The sequence below is a fragment of the Helianthus annuus genome, chromosome 9, assembly GCF_002127325.2.
Source record: "Helianthus annuus cultivar XRQ/B chromosome 9, HanXRQr2.0-SUNRISE, whole genome shotgun sequence".
Lineage (NCBI taxonomy): Eukaryota > Viridiplantae > Streptophyta > Magnoliopsida > Asterales > Asteraceae > Helianthus > Helianthus annuus.
This window is the reverse complement of record NC_035441.2, coordinates 185,192,620-185,211,273: the sequence shown is the minus strand read 5'-3', so window position 1 is coordinate 185,211,273 and position 18,654 is coordinate 185,192,620. Positions and strand designations below refer to the sequence as shown.

At 33.3% G+C, this 18,654-nt stretch overlaps 2 long non-coding RNA genes across 5 annotated transcripts; both read left to right on the top strand.

The window, feature by feature from the left end:
• Positions 1-2,022: 2,022 nt before the first annotated feature.
• On the top strand, positions 2,023-5,104 carry LOC110876948. 4 transcript variants are annotated; one of them, XR_004868230.1, is made up of 8 exons: positions 2,023-2,442; positions 3,260-3,411; positions 3,472-3,554; positions 3,646-3,745; positions 3,842-3,924; positions 4,134-4,216; positions 4,812-4,912; positions 5,023-5,103. It is a non-coding gene; the product is annotated as an uncharacterized LOC110876948 (long non-coding RNA). The 4 variants fall into 4 exon arrangements; XR_004868232.1 differs by having other exon boundaries at positions 2,026-2,442; positions 3,824-3,924; positions 4,812-5,104; XR_004868231.1 differs by having other exon boundaries at positions 2,028-2,442; positions 3,847-3,924; positions 4,812-5,103.
• Positions 5,105-5,429: 325 nt separating this feature from the next.
• On the top strand, positions 5,430-14,918 carry LOC110875110. Its single transcript, XR_002556518.2, has 3 exons — positions 5,430-5,507; positions 14,388-14,445; positions 14,536-14,918. It is a non-coding gene; the product is annotated as an uncharacterized LOC110875110 (long non-coding RNA).
• The last annotated feature ends 3,736 nt before the right edge of the window (positions 14,919-18,654 follow it).

Below are 18,654 nucleotides of genomic sequence, written 5' to 3'. Positions count from 1 at the left end.
CTAAACATGTTATAATTAGCCAAATAATATAAGATGTTACATTGGTGTCTCTTCTAGACATGGCCGGCCCTGGGTTGGGCGGGGAGGACCACCAGCCAGGGGTCGATATTTCGAGGAGCACGTTTTTTTTTATGAAAAAACCATAAATGTATATGTAAAATATTTTTTTAATAGGGTACACTCATAGAAACACCAACATATGTCCCCTTACAAAACTATTCTTATGGTTTAGATTAGTTATTAACCCCTTTGGCATTAGGTTTAGACCTTTAGTGAACCCAATACCCAATTTCGTTAAGGCCTAAGGGCATATTTTTTTGAGCTCGAACAGGGTACACGAATTCTTAGGGTTAGCCCTGCTTCTAGATAACGATAACGAGGGTTTAAATCTATTTGATACAAGTAATTTTGTTATTCTCATTTTAACCATGACATATTTAAGGTTGTTGTCATAAAAAAGTTCTATTATATTCTCATTTTCCAAGGCACAAAATACTTAAGTAATTAAATGAATCCAACTTTTTGGAATAAATGTTTTCTGTTGTTACTTGTTTTATATTCTCATTTTCAATTACATTCTCTCTTTATTATATTTTATATTATCATTTTCCCAACCAGTAAGTATGAAGAAGGAGAAGAAGGAGCCGAGAAGAAGGTATCAGCAACAACTGGTTTTATTACGGGACAACTCATAATGTTCATATCGATCTATTATGCGCCTCTGCATCTAGCACTGGGTAGACCTCATACAATAACTGTCCTAGCTCTACCGTATCTTTTGTTTCATTTCTTCTGCAATAGTAAGAAAAACTTCTTGGATTATGGATCTACTATCAGAAATTCAATGCGTAATCTCAGCATTCAATGTGTATTCCTGAATAATCTCATTTTTCAATTATTGAATCATTTCATTTTACCAAGTTCAATGTTAGCGAGATTAGTCAACATTTTTATGTTTCGATGCAACAGCAAGATGCTATTTGTAACAAGTAGTTTTGTTACTGTCTTGGTCCGAGTGGGGATAGCATTTCTCTCCTGCATGTCCATAGAGTTTTGAAAAATCCAAACATCTCAGAGATAGGAATAGGTTCTTTTCAGATTTGACATAAGAGGGTAATTCGTCAAATTGGAATCGGATCTAACATGTGCAGCCTAAGCTTACTTCTCTTGGCTCCCGGCGGGGTTGTCTAGTCCTTATGAATAGTTTATCCGTCTGGGCATGGATTCTTGAACCCCTTTCACGCTCATGTCACGTCGAGGTACTGCAGAAGAAAAAACTGCAAAATCCGATCCAATTTATCGTAATCGATCCGAAACAAACAAAAAGGTGTGTGCCGCACTCACGAAGGACTGCCAGTGATATACTGGAGGAAGGTGGGGATGACGTCAAGTCCGCTTAATTAAAATGATTGGTGCCTCCAAATTTGGATATAATCAACATGTTTTTCTTTTTTTTTATGCTACTTCATGATCATGAAGGAGGGTTCAAGCCGTTAAAAACAACCTCTTGCATAAAGTGTATATAACTGTGTACATCAGATTATGCATCTGACCCCTCCTCACACCTAGCGCGAATACGAAAGCTAAGCTAAACAACCGAGTGCACCTTTATTATATATATATATATATATATAGGGTAGGGATATGGTAAAAAGTGTCTAAAATGTGAGAAGGGTAAGAAGTGTTTTAAACCATTGGATATTTGATCTAATGGTTGAGATCAATAGGGTATAAAAATGTAAATTGTGTTTAAATTAGAAGGACCTTATGTAAAATTGAAGGGCAATAGTGTCTTTTCCAATGTTTCAAATATGGTAACCGTATCATACACAACCAAAACCCCCATTAATCTCCTAAAAACTAGCTATTCAAATTTAATTGCTAAATTATATTGATCCTCAATTCTAAAAATACAAAAATATGTAACTGCTGCAAGAAACGTATAACACTATACATCCATCATATCTCTATCTATAATAAAAGAACAAGGTTTGGACACATGTCCTCTTCACATTCATCTGGGACACATGTCCTCTTCTCCTTCCATTTGCTATTGTGTTCGTCAATAAGACTATCCACGTCTCCTTATTCTTCTGAACCGGGTTTTTTTTTCTCCATGTATTCTTGCAAACCCTAATCCTTTCCCCAAAATATTCCGCCGTTTCTACTCTTCCTTGTCTCTGCAACTCAAGCCGAACTTCTCACTTCCTTCAAAATATTTCATTGTTCTTCTTTATCTCTCTCTAATATTACCCACCTAAGATCCGCCCCTGCATAGTCCTATTCGGTAGGGTTTCTCTAATCCCATTCAGTAGGGTTTTAAATCCAAAACAGATCCTGAATCAGCACACACAAAATTGAAAGTAAAGAACGATGATGAGAGTTTCGGTGTTAAAAATAGACAAAGAACCGTCATCTTCTCTTAATGACTCCTCTGATCGGGTAAACATTCTCTGTTTCTTTTATTAATTCGATGTGTTTATCTTTTATTAACTCGATTTGTTTTCTATTACGACGTTGGTGTTTAGTTTAATGATTTTTTAGGGGTTATTGTCATGATTAGGAATGATTAGAAATTGTTAGGGTTTCGATCTGCAGGTCAATTAAGTTCTTCTTTGTTGTTATCGGTAACCGATTTACTCCTATCTTTGCAATTTGTATGTGATTGATGTGTATGTTAACGGTAATTGTTTGACTTTTGAGTTTTTGTTTATGTTTTGATTATGGTTAGGTTAGAGTTTGGGACCTTTTGCTGGATTGATGTGGTGTTTGGTGAGGTGTTTTGTGAATTTTTGTGAGTTAAGGTTGTATGGTGTTGGGATCATTTTTTTAAAGCTTTTACCATAATCTGATTGATACTTTAAAGCTTTTCGGACCTAGAATCGAGCTTGCTTTATTGAGTATTCTTGTAATGGACTCTGCAGATCATGAGTGATTGTCAAATAACTGATTTCTAGCAAGTGATGTGAATTAGTGAAGCTTCTAGCTAGCAATTCGTGCTTGTGTTGAACACATGAGTGAACTTATGAGCTTGAAATGCATATCATGTCAATTTCTTTTTTATGAGAACTTAAATTTGAACTTCGATAGCTTAATTATAAGCCTATGAATATGTTAATGTAAGCTATAGTTTTAAATATTGTAATCGTACGTTATTTGATTAATACTTTAAAGTGTTTTGGATCCTTAATCGAGCTTGCTAGATTGAGTATACTTGTAACAGACTTTGTAGCCTTAATTATGAGTTCGTCTTGTGCAGATTGGAAGACGCCACTGGCTTACCTTTTAGTTTATTATTGGCAAAACTAGCGATGCATCAAAGATGGCGGAACTTAGTAAGGAGGTTGAGGAATATGACGACTTCTTGATGTTGGATATTGTTGAGGAGTATAGTAAGCTTCCATACAAAACGTTAGTGTCAATGAACAAAGGATATCAGTAACTGGTGCCCACTTTGTGTGTCTGTTTTAGGTTGGCATTTTTCAAAGCTGCGTATGCACTCTACGATTCTGAGTTTTATGTTAAAGCTGATGATGACATATATCTAAGACCAGGTGATTGTTTTTTACAAAGCTGATTGTTCTTTGATTAAATATCCTTGATTTCTTATTGCAACCGTACACATGTTGTTCCAATTGATCCTAGATCGGCTCTCGCTGCTCCTAGCTAAAGAACGTACTCACTCACAGACTTATCTTGGATGCATGAAGAAAGGTCCTGTGTTCACTGATCCTAAACTCAAATGGTAGTCTTACAAAGCTTCTCATGTGTGTGGAAATTATGTATGGATTTATAACTTTACTAATCTACTAACTAACAACAGCCTTTGAATTTTGCTAAGGGTAGAGATGGTGGAATAATACATGGAGGACCTGCTGATGAGACCAAGATGTTCACTGTTGGGGATAGAGTTCTAGCCACCAGGTATTTACTATTTCATTAAAATGGCTTTTTTTAAAATATGTATATTTTCTCATGAATTATTGTTTAATTACTATATCTATCTATATACTATTTTATAATGCATTTGAGAAGGATACCAACTAAACCTAACCAATTGTTCATTTGTTCATTAGAAACTTCTCATATATTATTTTCATTAACTGTACTTATACATGATATTACCTTTTCAGCCATTGACTGTACAATCAGGAGGAAAAGTCAAATGTATGGAGGAGAAACAAATTGAAGTGGATTAATTATTTTGACCACTCAGGTAAAGAACCTTTTTTACAATACTAATTAAAATAATTCAATTGCCGTTAGGGGTGAGCATGGTGCGGTTCGGTTCGGTTTTTACCTATAACCAAAACCATAACCGCACACTGCGGTTATCAAAAAATCATAACCGTTCGGTTTCGGTTAATGCGGTTTCGGTTAATCGGTTATTGCGGTTAATGCGGTTTCGGTTCGGTTATAGGTCGGTTATTATTTGTGTAAACTATAATGGGCCAATAAGGTTGGGTCATGGTTAAAAGTTAAAACATTCAAATACTTCACCAAAGATACATATAGATTAGGCAATGGTTAAGCATTTGAATACAAACTTAAAGACTTATGGTGCTACGGATTTGGCTATGTTTAAAATATTCGGTTCGGTTCGGTATTTGCGGTTATGAAAATAAGAATAACCATAACCGAACCGCAAAAATCGGTTATTAAAAATATAAATAACCAACCCTTCGGTTATTTCGGTTATCGGTTTTTTCGGTTATTTTGGTTACGGTTCGGTTAATTCGGTTATATGCTCACCCCTAATTGCCGTAAGTTGTGTGACTTTAAATTTATATGGTGTAGCTGATCTGTGACAGGTTGGCAATCTTAAAAAAAATGGAATATGTCCGGAAATATAGAAAGCAATATCGGACGGCACGCGCCAGTTGTGTCACTTGAAGAAATAAAAACTGACTCAGTATTTTTTTCCTTCTCTTTTTCGTGTATATTCAATTGCTTGAAGCACTTTTATATATATAGGTTGGATAACGGATGTTGAAAAGGGTACATTTTTTTTTCAATTAACAGGAGCTGATGTTGAGGATCAGTTGTTTGTGCATTTGCAACACTTGTTCCAACCGCAAGGAGGGTACAGGTTGGTAATTTCTTTGGAAAACCTTATACCAGTATATTGATTGCAATTTGGTTTTCTTTTTATATGTTGATTATAAAATGATTAGTAGTGTTAATATCATTTCTATATATTTAAGTCACTTTTACTTTATTAGTCCAAATCTTATTTTATATTAAAAAAATAAAAGAAAAAAATCAATTTTGTTACAATAATAATAATTGTTATTATTATTATTATTATTATTATTATTATTATTATTACTATAACTATTCAAAGCAATAAGTTGCTGAGGTGTCCAGTGATCTTTCTACATATACACGCCTCTTAAATTCGATGAAGTTAGACCTTGATTATATATTTAAAAGCCAAGGTTGGTTGACTAGCTGTTACAGTTGTTTATGCTGTTGGTGGAGTCGGATCATTCGGAATTCAAATTCAGGTATTTTAATCTCTTAAAATCACATGTAGAGATATTCTTGAATTATGTATGTTTATTTCAAATACTTACTTAAAAAAAATAAGATTATGTATGGTTATTTCAATTATGTATGGTTATTTCTGTCACACCCCAACCAATGGCGGAAACATCGGGATGAGACGAAGTGTGAAGATTGCTAGAGACATCATAACGCTATTTGTGACAATATTTAGAAATTCCAAATTTCATTTCATTTCATAACTTCAAATAGTCAACATTACAAGAAATTCAAATACAACAAGTTTAACATAACAACATGATAACATAACAAAATTTGATACAACATATTAAACCCTAACGTCTATATGTGTATCTAGGCATCAACGCTACTTCTTTTCTTAGCATCGTCCTCATCAACCTGTAACATGTTTAAAATAAAGTTCAATGCAAAAGCAAAGGCGAGTATACAAGTTTGATACGTACATAGCAAAAGATAAGTTTGAACAATTCCTCATAGCAAGCATGTGATTCAAGATAAACATTTAAACATGGCATGTGTCTAACATATCAAACCAAGAAAACGCAATATGCTCAAGACATAACCTCAAGTTTACGGGCGGGTCGTTAATCCTATAGCGCTACATATGTCAAGGTTTGGCTCGTACGAAGTTAATGATAAGTTCAACACATAAGAATAACCCAAGTTTAAAGTATCAAGTCATCACGTATACAAGCATGTTATAGGAACGTTCATGTGTTTAACAAAGTGTTCATGTGTAAGTTAATAGGTAAACATGTTACACCCCAAAAGTGGTAAAAGTAAAAAGGGGGAAATACGAGTATACTCACAAAGTTTGCATATGTTTTCCGATTATCCAATTGTTGACGAGTAGAGATTTAGAGTCCGAATGTATAAGGGTTAAGGTTCAAGTATGTTTAGAGTCGAGATTCGGTGTTTAAAACAACATAAAAATAAGATATGAGAATAACATGGAAAATAATCATTTAGTACATATGATGCTTGTTCTTGACACTAGGAAACTCGAAGGAGTTTAGATGTTTTCATGGAACAAGGTTCCATTAGAATCGTGACAAGTTATCATAGTCTAGGATGATGTAATCTAGTACCCCGACATATGAACACTAGTTCATCATCAAAGATTCGATTATTCGAATAATATATTTAGGTTATATAATATATGTCCAATAGTTCAAGCATGAGGTAGAAGATTAAAATCTTCATTTTGGTACCTCTAAATGTCATAGAAGTCATGTAGGAGGTAGGAAGATCAAGTCTTCCATTTAGGCACCTCTATGTGTTCACCACTACACTTGATGTAAAAAAACAACCAAGGAGGGTCATGAACATACAATAAAGAATAAAAAATATACACACTAACTAAGAGAAATCATCAAATCATGTGAGGATTGTATGTTTGGACAACCCAAGTTGTTCCATAATCACTCATGTATCAAAGACAAATTTTGACATGACTTGTGGGTTAAAAACCCTAAACAAAACACCAAGTTTATGAGGTTTAATCCTCTGATTTTAAATGTCTCAACCTTGTTTTTAAGCTTAACCAACCATGGGATAAGTTGTAAGCATTAGGACATAGGTATGAGATGTGTTGGACACAAGTTGCATAGGTTTAAACAAGTTTTTGATGAACATAAAAACAAACAGAAAGTTTATGGACTATTTCGGGGCATTTCCAGGTCTGATTTCTCCAAGGAGAAGTCTAGGAATCGAACCCCATGATTATACAAGCAAGTAGGAAAAAGAATCGAGTGAATCGGATAAGAATTGAGTGAGTTATGCTCATTTTCGTGAAGGGGTGTCAATCTACTCGAACCCTTGCTTTCAGCTACGGTTTGGTGGATGTTTTGTGAGTTTTTAGGGTTGCAAAAGTGGTAGGGAGGCTGGTTATAAGTGGTATTTATAGGGGGAAGGATTAGGGTTTCAATGGGTTGGGCTTTGGAAGTGTTTAGAAGGGGTTACACCTTGAAACTAGCCCACAAAACCCAACTATATGGGCTGAATTTTGCTGAATTGGGGCTGCCATATTTCTTTATTTTTTTATTTTTTTAAAACATTATAATGAGTAATTTTGTTAGTTAAGTTGTGTAATAATGTGCAACAATGTTTCCCCTAACTTGTAACAAGGTGAAATATGAAATAAAACATGATTTAACTAGGTAAAAAGTGTAATGTACAAGTTTTATTTACGAAGCAAGTTCCGTATTTTACAACGATTACAATGAAAGAATGGTTATAAGAACACAAGATTTCCAAAGTTAGAATTTCACGTAAGGTTTCTAAATGTAGGAAGTTTGAAAACGCAGGGCGTTACAGTCTCCCCTCCTTTAGGAAATTTCGTCCCGAAATTTATTCAAGAGGAAGGCTTGAAAGAGTTTTTGGCATAAAGGTGATCATTAAGAATTGAAACTTGGGAAGTTTGAAAGTTTTGAAAAGTACCAAATTTTGGAGAACATCAAGGTAGATTTGCAAGGGGAAGTTTTTAAGGATAGTATAAAAAAAATCATACTTTCGTAAAACCTGTTTATTGAGAGGAACGAAAAGGTTTGTTACTTTAAATAAAGCAATAGAGAGATACTAAGTATAGTTACACAAGAATCAAGAATAGGGAGGCTATTTTATAGGTAATGAGGTAAGTTAGGACTCAAATGTTTAAACAAGCTGGATTGCGAACGAGTTTTGTATAAAATAATACGAGTATAGAATGAACGAAGGGCTCTTAAAGAGTACAAGTATGTGAATAGCATAAGTGTTGGATAGATGAACGTAGTGTGTTAAGGATGAAGTCTCGTCATGAATAATCGGATATAATGCGTTTGTGAGTTGCGTGAAGTTGTATTAGGTCCAAAAGGTCTGCAACACACTGAATTTCTCATGGCACGTTTTACGAAAGTTTGGTAACATGGTGAAAACACTTATATATAGGAAGTACCAGCGGCGTATCCACCATGTTTTAACCACATTACGTCCGTTTCGTTACTCGGGGTCATGTTACGTTCCGTGTCTTACCATACACAGTAGTACACTCTATGGTTCTCATACGCCTATCACTATAATCCCGTGTGCACCCGCGATTATACTGATCGTCGCATGATCCACATAGCTTGTACTAGTTATGTATGAATCAAGGTATACATGAATTTGAAAATAAGAATGTGTACGTAGAAGAATGTCGTATGTAAGCATGTTTATGTTTAAGCATGTATGGGACCCACGTAAGCGAATCCCTCGGATTACGCTCGCGTATAGGTACGAATGTACGAATCATGAGTAAGGATGAAAGTATGAGCATAAGTTTAAGTATGAATACGCATGAATGTATGAGCATAAACATAAAACGTGTAAGTAGTATGTGTACAAGTAGAAGCGTAAAACGTATAAGTAGTATGTGTATGAGTACAAGCATAAAACGTATGAACATAGGTGTAGGTATGAAAAATAAATATTGCGTATATGGTGTACGTTGAGACATTGCGGAGAAAAAAAAAGGTTAAGTATGTAGATACGAACGATATAAATGATGTTATCGCGAGATATCGTCTAAAATGTGTATGATGATGTGCATGTATAGTTGTTTAAACAAAACGTTGAGTTTGTCGAATCGAAATTAGATTGAGCTTGGTTTGAAAGGTAGAATATAGTTTGTATATGTAAAGGAACATAAAGTACTCATTGGTCATGCTTAACGTATTTTGTAATGATTGAAATGCTACTTTTGTAAAAAAAAGGAGTTCACGTATGTTGAAAATTGTCGGTCCCCATGAAGTCTTCTAGCCCACGTGTTTTGAAATTTGGATGACTAGTTAAGCGTTGTAGAGAAGGTTTTTTTTTTTTTTTTCTTTTTTTTTTTTTTTAATAACGGGTTTGTTTCATTTGCATCAAAACATGAAAATTTGGACTTTGAAAGTTCTTGTGAAAACGTCGACCCTTAGAAAAGAAATTTAGTAAAAGAACTTAGTGATTGTTTAAAAATAATTTTAACAAAGGCTTTATTGATGTTGGAAAGAGTATTTGGTAAACGGTCATATAACATCTATGAGGTCTTATAAGTAATTGAGAAAGGTTAGTTTGATTTCGATTAAGAGTGGAAGTCTCTAGTATGATGATATAATGTGAACGTGTTTCAGTTAATAAATCAGATGTGAAGTTCATGGGCAAGAGATTAGACCGATTAAATTGATAGGTAGCATTTCGTAAGGTTTGGAAATTCGTGTAGTAAAACGGTAAAGACATGATTAAGAATCTCGTGTATATGATTTGAGTGAAAATGGATGGTAGAATAAGAAGTACGTTTGATAAACAATGTATTTTGAAATCGGTATAAGTAGGTATTTTGAATAATGATAAATGATTTAGGTATAAAACATGATCGGGTTTGCATAATAAAATATTTTGAAAGATAAGTTTTGGGTAACGGTCACCTAAGTAAGGGAATCACCCCTAACTCGTTGGTGAAGTCGTTTTAAGGGAAGAGGGGTGGAGTCAATCGTCAAGGTAAGGAAGTCACTCCAATCTCGATGATACATCTCCACTAGTTGTTACAAGGAATATGAATTTAAATTATATGAAAATCATGCGTATATAAGTGTATCGAAAAGGTTCGATATGTTGTGCGTGTGAAAAGAGAAATCAAAGGTAAACTCGAGGTTGAAAGATTGCATCGTATAAAATGAACAATAGAAACACATGTTTGACCAAAGTTTGGAGTGTTCCAAAACGGAACTTTGACTAACCAAAGTGGTCGAAAAGTCTTTTGAATTTGAGGAGCATGTTTTGGCCTAATAGGTAAAATACTCTCGCCGACAAGTCGGTTAACGGTATTTACCCTTCCGGTTACTACATGTCCCAAATCAATCGAAATTTCGAGACTTGGCGGGATTTATGAAAAAAATGCCAAGGAGTGGAACTAGTCGACAAGGTGCGGGTTTCACCCCTAACTTGACGATTTCGTATCCTAAGTGTGGTTGGTACTCGTCGGGTCAAAATTTAATTTCGACGTGTTGACGAGGGTCCACTAGAACTTGAAATTTGAGATTTACCATTAAGATGTGGATTTCACTCCTAGCTTAATCGCGATATCTCGTGTAAAAAAAAAGAATAGGTAGATTGAGAGTCGTTCACCAAATTGTGGGTTTCACGCCTATTTTGGTGAATTCGTCTCATTTGTACAATATGAGTGTTGTCGGATTTAGAATAATCGAGTAAAATGCATGAGGGAAGTGTATGTCGAAGGAGATACACAAACAAGTATAAACACATAAGAAAGCATATCAAGGATGATACTTAAATAATGAAATAAAACAAGTATTAACACATAGAGAAATATGTCAAGAATAACACATAAAGAATCGAACAACGAAACAAGTGTTAACACATAATAAAACAAGCATTAATGCGTAAGAATAACATGTCGAATATTACACATGAGTAACATATATGTTTAAAAGAGCATAAATAAGTAACAAATAAAGTATCATGTAGTAGTCCAAGCAAAGCATACGAATAAGGTTCTAAAACTATAGACTAGGCTAAAGCATTCCTACTTTTCCTAATTCCCTATAGTTATGGCTCTGATACCAATCTGTCACACCCCAACCAATGGCGGAAACATCGGGATGAGACGAAGTGTGAAGATTGCTAGAGACATCATAACGCTATTTGTGACAATATTTAGAAATTCCAAATTTCATTTCATTTCATAACTTCAAATAGTCAACATTACAAGAAATTCAAATACAACAAGTTTAACATAACAACATGATAACATAACAAAATTTGATACAACATATTAAACCCTAACGTCTATATGTGTATCTAGGCATCAACGCTACTTCTTTTCTTAGCATCGTCCTCATCAACCTGTAACATGTTTAAAATAAAGTTCAATGCAAAAGCAAAGGCGAGTATACAAGTTTGATACGTACATAGCAAAAGATAAGTTTGAACAATTCCTCATAGCAAGCATGTGATTCAAGATAAACATTTAAACATGGCATGTGTCTAACATATCAAACCAAGAAAACGCAATATGCTCAAGACATAACCTCAAGTTTACGGGCGGGTCGTTAATCCTATAGCGCTACATATGTCAAGGTTTGGCTCGTACGAAGTTAATGATAAGTTCAACACATAAGAATAACCCAAGTTTAAAGTATCAAGTCATCACGTATACAAGCATGTTATAGGAACGTTCATGTGTTTAACAAAGTGTTCATGTGTAAGTTAATAGGTAAACATGTTACACCCCAAAAGTGGTAAAAGTAAAAAGGGGGAAATACGAGTATACTCACAAAGTTTGCATATGTTTTCCGATTATCCAATTGTTGACGAGTAGAGATTTAGAGTCCGAATGTATAAGGGTTAAGGTTCAAGTATGTTTAGAGTCGAGATTCGGTGTTTAAAACAACATAAAAATAAGATATGAGAATAACATGGAAAATAATCATTTAGTACATATGATGCTTGTTCTTGACACTAGGAAACTCGAAGGAGTTTAGATGTTTTCATGGAACAAGGTTCCATTAGAATCGTGACAAGTTATCATAGTCTAGGATGATGTAATCTAGTACCCCGACATATGAACACTAGTTCATCATCAAAGATTCGATTATTCGAATAATATATTTAGGTTATATAATATATGTCCAATAGTTCAAGCATGAGGTAGAAGATTAAAATCTTCATTTTGGTACCTCTAAATGTCATAGAAGTCATGTAGGAGGTAGGAAGATCAAGTCTTCCATTTAGGCACCTCTATGTGTTCACCACTACACTTGATGTAAAAAAACAACCAAGGAGGGTCATGAACATACAATAAAGAATAAAAAATATACACACTAACTAAGAGAAATCATCAAATCATGTGAGGATTGTATGTTTGGACAACCCAAGTTGTTCCATAATCACTCATGTATCAAAGACAAATTTTGACATGACTTGTGGGTTAAAAACCCTAAACAAAACACCAAGTTTATGAGGTTTAATCCTCTGATTTTAAATGTCTCAACCTTGTTTTTAAGCTTAACCAACCATGGGATAAGTTGTAAGCATTAGGACATAGGTATGAGATGTGTTGGACACAAGTTGCATAGGTTTAAACAAGTTTTTGATGAACATAAAAACAAACAGAAAGTTTATGGACTATTTCGGGGCATTTCCAGGTCTGATTTCTCCAAGGAGAAGTCTAGGAATCGAACCCCATGATTATACAAGCAAGTAGGAAAAAGAATCGAGTGAATCGGATAAGAATTGAGTGAGTTATGCTCATTTTCGTGAAGGGGTGTCAATCTACTCGAACCCTTGCTTTCAGCTACGGTTTGGTGGATGTTTTGTGAGTTTTTAGGGTTGCAAAAGTGGTAGGGAGGCTGGTTATAAGTGGTATTTATAGGGGGAAGGATTAGGGTTTCAATGGGTTGGGCTTTGGAAGTGTTTAGAAGGGGTTACACCTTGAAACTAGCCCACAAAACCCAACTATATGGGCTGAATTTTGCTGAATTGGGGCTGCCATATTTCTTTATTTTTTTATTTTTTTAAAACATTATAATGAGTAATTTTGTTAGTTAAGTTGTGTAATAATGTGCAACAATGTTTCCCCTAACTTGTAACAAGGTGAAATATGAAATAAAACATGATTTAACTAGGTAAAAAGTGTAATGTACAAGTTTTATTTACGAAGCAAGTTCCGTATTTTACAACGATTACAATGAAAGAATGGTTATAAGAACACAAGATTTCCAAAGTTAGAATTTCACGTAAGGTTTCTAAATGTAGGAAGTTTGAAAACGCAGGGCGTTACAATTTCAAATACTTATTTAAAAAATAAGACTTAGCATCAAAAAGGTAACAAACCTCTTCCCAAAAAATACTGTTCACATTTTTAACTTTTCAGCATTCCTAAAGGAAAAAATGCTGTAAAAAAAAAATAAACCCTGTCTTTTTCTTCTTTTCGTATAGATTTTCATTTGACCTTCTCAAAGGTCTTCTAGACAGGCAAGCTATGCTATTTACTTTTTCATTAAAATGGCTTTTTTAAAAGTATGTATATTTTCTCATGAATTATTGTTTAATAGGCATATATGCATGTATATATATAAAATACAAAATATAGTGTTTTTAATTCAATTTCACATGGAAACGATGCAGGTGAGTGGTGGGGGAGGTTACATTCGGGCGGATGATTTTAGTGGTGCGTATGCAAGTCTGTATATTAGCATACCGGCAGACGGGCAAAGGCAAGACTTTCACCATGCTAATTAGTTTTTCTACTTATTATAACTAAACTATATTATTTTTTCACCTTACATATTATTGTTTAATATCTTTAAAATAACATTTCTTTAACCTTTTTGTAACTGATATTCATGAATTATGTATGTTTATTTCAAATACTTACTTAAAAAAAATAAGATTATGTATGGTTATTTCAAATACTTATTTAAAAAATAAAGACTTTGCATCAACAAGGTAATAAACCTCTTCCCAAAAAATATTGTACACATTTTTAACTTTTCAGCATTCTTAAAGTAAAAAATGCTCTAAAAACAAAAAAATAAACCCTGTCTTTTTCTTTTTTCGTATAGATTTTCATTTGACCTTGTCCATACATTTGACCTTAGCAGCTTTTATGTGTAAGGTTACTTTTGCAAGAAAGCAGCTTTTAGACCCATCAACATACATCTGAAACATAATATAGGTCAAGTATAAAGACAAATCAAACATTTCAAATTGTTTCACATTTTAGTTATCCAACTACCTAACCAAGAAATCTGATTTTTTCTGTATACTTTCAGATACCCTAAAATAGATTTGTTTTCTTTTATCACTAACTATTTATAACCACTACCACTACCCTCATATTTCAGCAACTTAAACATACATTCTTGCATTTTACCTGTCCAACACTGAACTCATGGAGCACCGGTACATATCTAATAACTTTGCATTTAATAATTTAGTCATTCATATCATATTTTATAAGTAATACTTCTAACCATATATTTCATGATACAGTAACATCACCTATTTGAAGGATTTGGATTTGGCTCGCTGTGATTACACTGTGAAGGTTCGTGTACTTCGGTTATGGAAGCAACCGTGTATAACAATCCAGAACAGTTTTACTCAATCGAGATGATTGTTGTTGATGAAGCGGTTATGGAAGCAACCCATGTATAACAACCCATGTATAACAATCCAGAACAATTTTTGATAGTTTGTTCTCGAAAAAACCAGTCTTTACACATGGTCAATTGTACGTTGCATTATCAAGAGTTACAAGACGAGATGGCCTCAAAGTTGTTATTCTAGATAGTGATGGTAATCTTTCAAATACAACATCAAATGCTGTATACAAAGAAGTTTTTAGAAATTTGTAAAGTATGTTTATATTTTTTTTGTACATCTTTCATGTCAAATTATTTAGTTTGTTATTTATTTACTTATTTTTATTATTTTATTTTAGATTAACATTAATTTCTATTATTTCATACTCTAAACAAAAATTTCATAGGACATTTAAAAAAATGAAGATGTCGACTTATATTTCCTGAACAACTTCCTAAATTGAAACTTGTGTTTACAAAATTAAAAATTGAACTGACAAGCGTCAAAACATTATTATTTTAAATTACTTGGTTATTTTTTTTTCTATTCTTTAAAAAATCATACATCATATTTATTCATATGTTTTAAATTTTATTTTTTGAACCCGTGTGTCACACGGGATATAAGCTAGTAACACTATACATCTATCATATAACACTATATAACAATATATAACACTATACATCCATCATAGATATGCTACCAGAAAAATATAACACTATATAACACTATGCATCCATCATCTAACACTATATAACCAAAGAACACTATATAACACCATGTAACACTATATAAAAAATATATAACACTATACAGTTCTGAATGGTAGTTGCACTATAGAATTAATAATTTATGGTGTTATATAGTGTTTTTTTGATGGTTGCGCTACAGAATTATATAACACCAAAAACCATATTATAACACCAAGTAACATTATATAAAAAATATATAACACTATACATTTCTGAATGATTGTTGCACTACAGAATTATATAACACTGCACAAATTCGTAGATTAATTCCTAAATTCGAATTCCTATAATAAAGGGTGGCGGTTATTTTGGGCACTTATCTTTTAGTCAATTAATTGAAAGAAATAGAAAATTACTAATTCACCCTTTTGAATTAATTTAGATATAGGACACTTGTCATCACCACATTATTTCTCACCCTTCTCACAAAAGTAGGACTTTATACAGAATTCTCTACCTATATATATATATATATATACATATATATATATATATATATATATATATATATATATATATATATATATATAAACGCTATATGAAGTTATTGTAAAGTTTATTCATCATAAGTACTATATAATAAGAAATGTAGTAGGCTCACTATATAATAAGAAAGGTAGTAGGCTCTCTAGGAAAAGTGTGGTGGTTCTAACATGCATCGTCACGTGTCACAATCTCAATGGTCCACAACTTTATTTTTTCCTGGCAATTTAAGATTTTCTCAGCCAAGTTTTCTTTCCCATTCAGCTTCATTTCCGCTACACTTTTGTTTTACGGTTTTCTCAGGTTTGGTCGTTGATTGTTTACTACCTGCGCCCGCAACGGGGTTTTGCCCTCACTGTCGGAAAACTTAAAAAAAACACAAAGAAACATCACTTTGACCTACTCGAGTTTGTCTACGTTTTATGACGAGTCGTGGTATAAGTTCGTGTTTGTCTTTGCATGCGTTTTACGTCAAGTGGACGATATAAATTCACATTTTTCATTATGATTTTTACCGCTTTTGATCGTCGTTTGCTTAATACTTAGCACGATTTTACCACCCCAACATGAGGGTTAAATACTAGTTATTGAATAGCGTATTTAAAATGACCATACATAAATAAAGTTACTTGTTTTCATTGAGTAATAAATAATATATTAGAAACAATCAATTAGACCGTGTGGTATGGTGGGGTGGGGGTTTGGGGCATGGGTTGACACGTGGACTTCGAGGGGCACCGCTGGTCAGTTGCATGTTGGGTCGGTATGGCGGGGCGTGGCTAGCCCACGTGGGTTGGCCACGTGTTATAATTTTTTTTTCAATTATTATAAAAATATACACAAAATTAAAATTTAAATCCTAGCCACCTATAGCCTAGCCAACCCAGCCAATGAGAGCCGGCCACGGAAGACCGCTAGACCCGCCCAACGCCCGGGCTGAAACCCCGGCCCAAGGGGTCACGCCGAAACCCAAGCCCACCCGGGGTGGTGACTTGGGCGTTTGTACCCAACCTACGCCCCAACCCCCGCCCCATACCTCATAGTCTTATAAACAAGTGGTAGTTAAATGAGTAATAAACTCTGCATCAACCCTGTAATATATGAAAATTTTAAATAAGAAGTAACAATATATAAAATTAGGGTGGAGATATAATAGGAAGTTTATTTCGCTAGGAAGGATAGGAAGTAATCATAACCGTCCAATTGCACAATATACGGTCAAGATCAAAATCAAATTAAAAACTGTCATTTAAACACGCTCTCCGGAGTTTCAGGGGTATTATCGTCAAATTTCAAAATAACCGCCGTTGATTATACACAGAAACGCTTCGAAACAAAGTGCATTACGTTTTACACTTCCATTGAACGATCAAACACATACAGAAATTTGAGAAAATCATACTCCATTGAAGTTCATGGCGTCGTCGAGAGATAATTTGAAGGTTTACATTCGAGTTACTCAAAACAAATCAGTCTCTGAAAACCCTAAATCATCAAAGAAGCTAAAAACATCAACAGCTGAAGAGAACATTGATGAACAAGAAAATATTAGCCGAAAATCAACAATCAAACAACAAAGAACTAGAAAACGCAAAGATATTTCAGACAATGGTATATTTATCTATTTTTTGCTCTTTAACTGAATTCATGTTACGTTTTATGAAGTACAATAGACCTAATATATCATATCCGTTCCGAAAAATAGTTAATGAGTAATATTATCCCCTATCTTTACATTTTTGTTACCACAGACTATATTGCGTTTTATGTTAAAACTATGATCTAAGATACTAATGCTTCTTACGGGATTTATATATTGTGAATTAATGCGTTTTACCTAAATAAATTTGCAGAAACAATGAGATTATTATTATGATAATTGTAATCGAATTTTACTACATTGCGTTTTATCTTTGAATTTGCTGAGATACATGTGTTGTTAACTATTGCGTTTTATATTAATATAAATAAAAAAACAAAATGAGATTATGTAATGTTAATTTGGTGTGTTAAATAATATGATGTAAAGTATTGCGTTTTATCTTAAACCTGTGAATTACTGCTTTTTATCTTTATAGTGTTAGCTAATGCGTTTTATCATTAATTTCTTAATTGACATTGTTGACTAATGCGTTTTACATTAATAAATCATAAAAAACAAAATGAGATTATTTAATGTTAATTTGGTGTGTTAAATAATATGATGTAAAGTATTGCGTTTTATCTTAAACCTGTGTGAATCACTGCTTTTTATCTTTATGGTGTTAGCTAGAGAGTTTTATCATAAATTTGTTAATTGACATTGTTGACTAATGCGTTTTACATTAATAAATCATAAAAAACAAATGAGATTATGTAATGTTAATTTGGTTTGTTAAATAATATGATGTAAAGTATTGCGTTTTATCTTAAACCTGTGAATCACTGCTTTTAACTTTATGGTGTTAGCTAATGCGTTTTATCATAAATTTGTTAATTGACATTGTTTCATTATTCTATTTAAAGTTAAAAAACAAGAGGAAAAACAACAACAGGAAAAACAAAAAAGGCGAAGAAAGAAAGTGGTGATAGAATCATCAGAAGAAACAGTTTCTGATTCAATGGATGAAAAATCTAGTCGAGCAATTGTTCTGCATACTTCCAATCAACAACAAGTAAATTCAGGTAACATAAAACGCATTTAACATATTTCATGAAAAAAATATATGTTTTTAACACAATTCATTGTATCAGATGATGATTTTGTTGATCCACAACCAAGAGTTAACCTGACAAAAAATCAAAAGAAGGA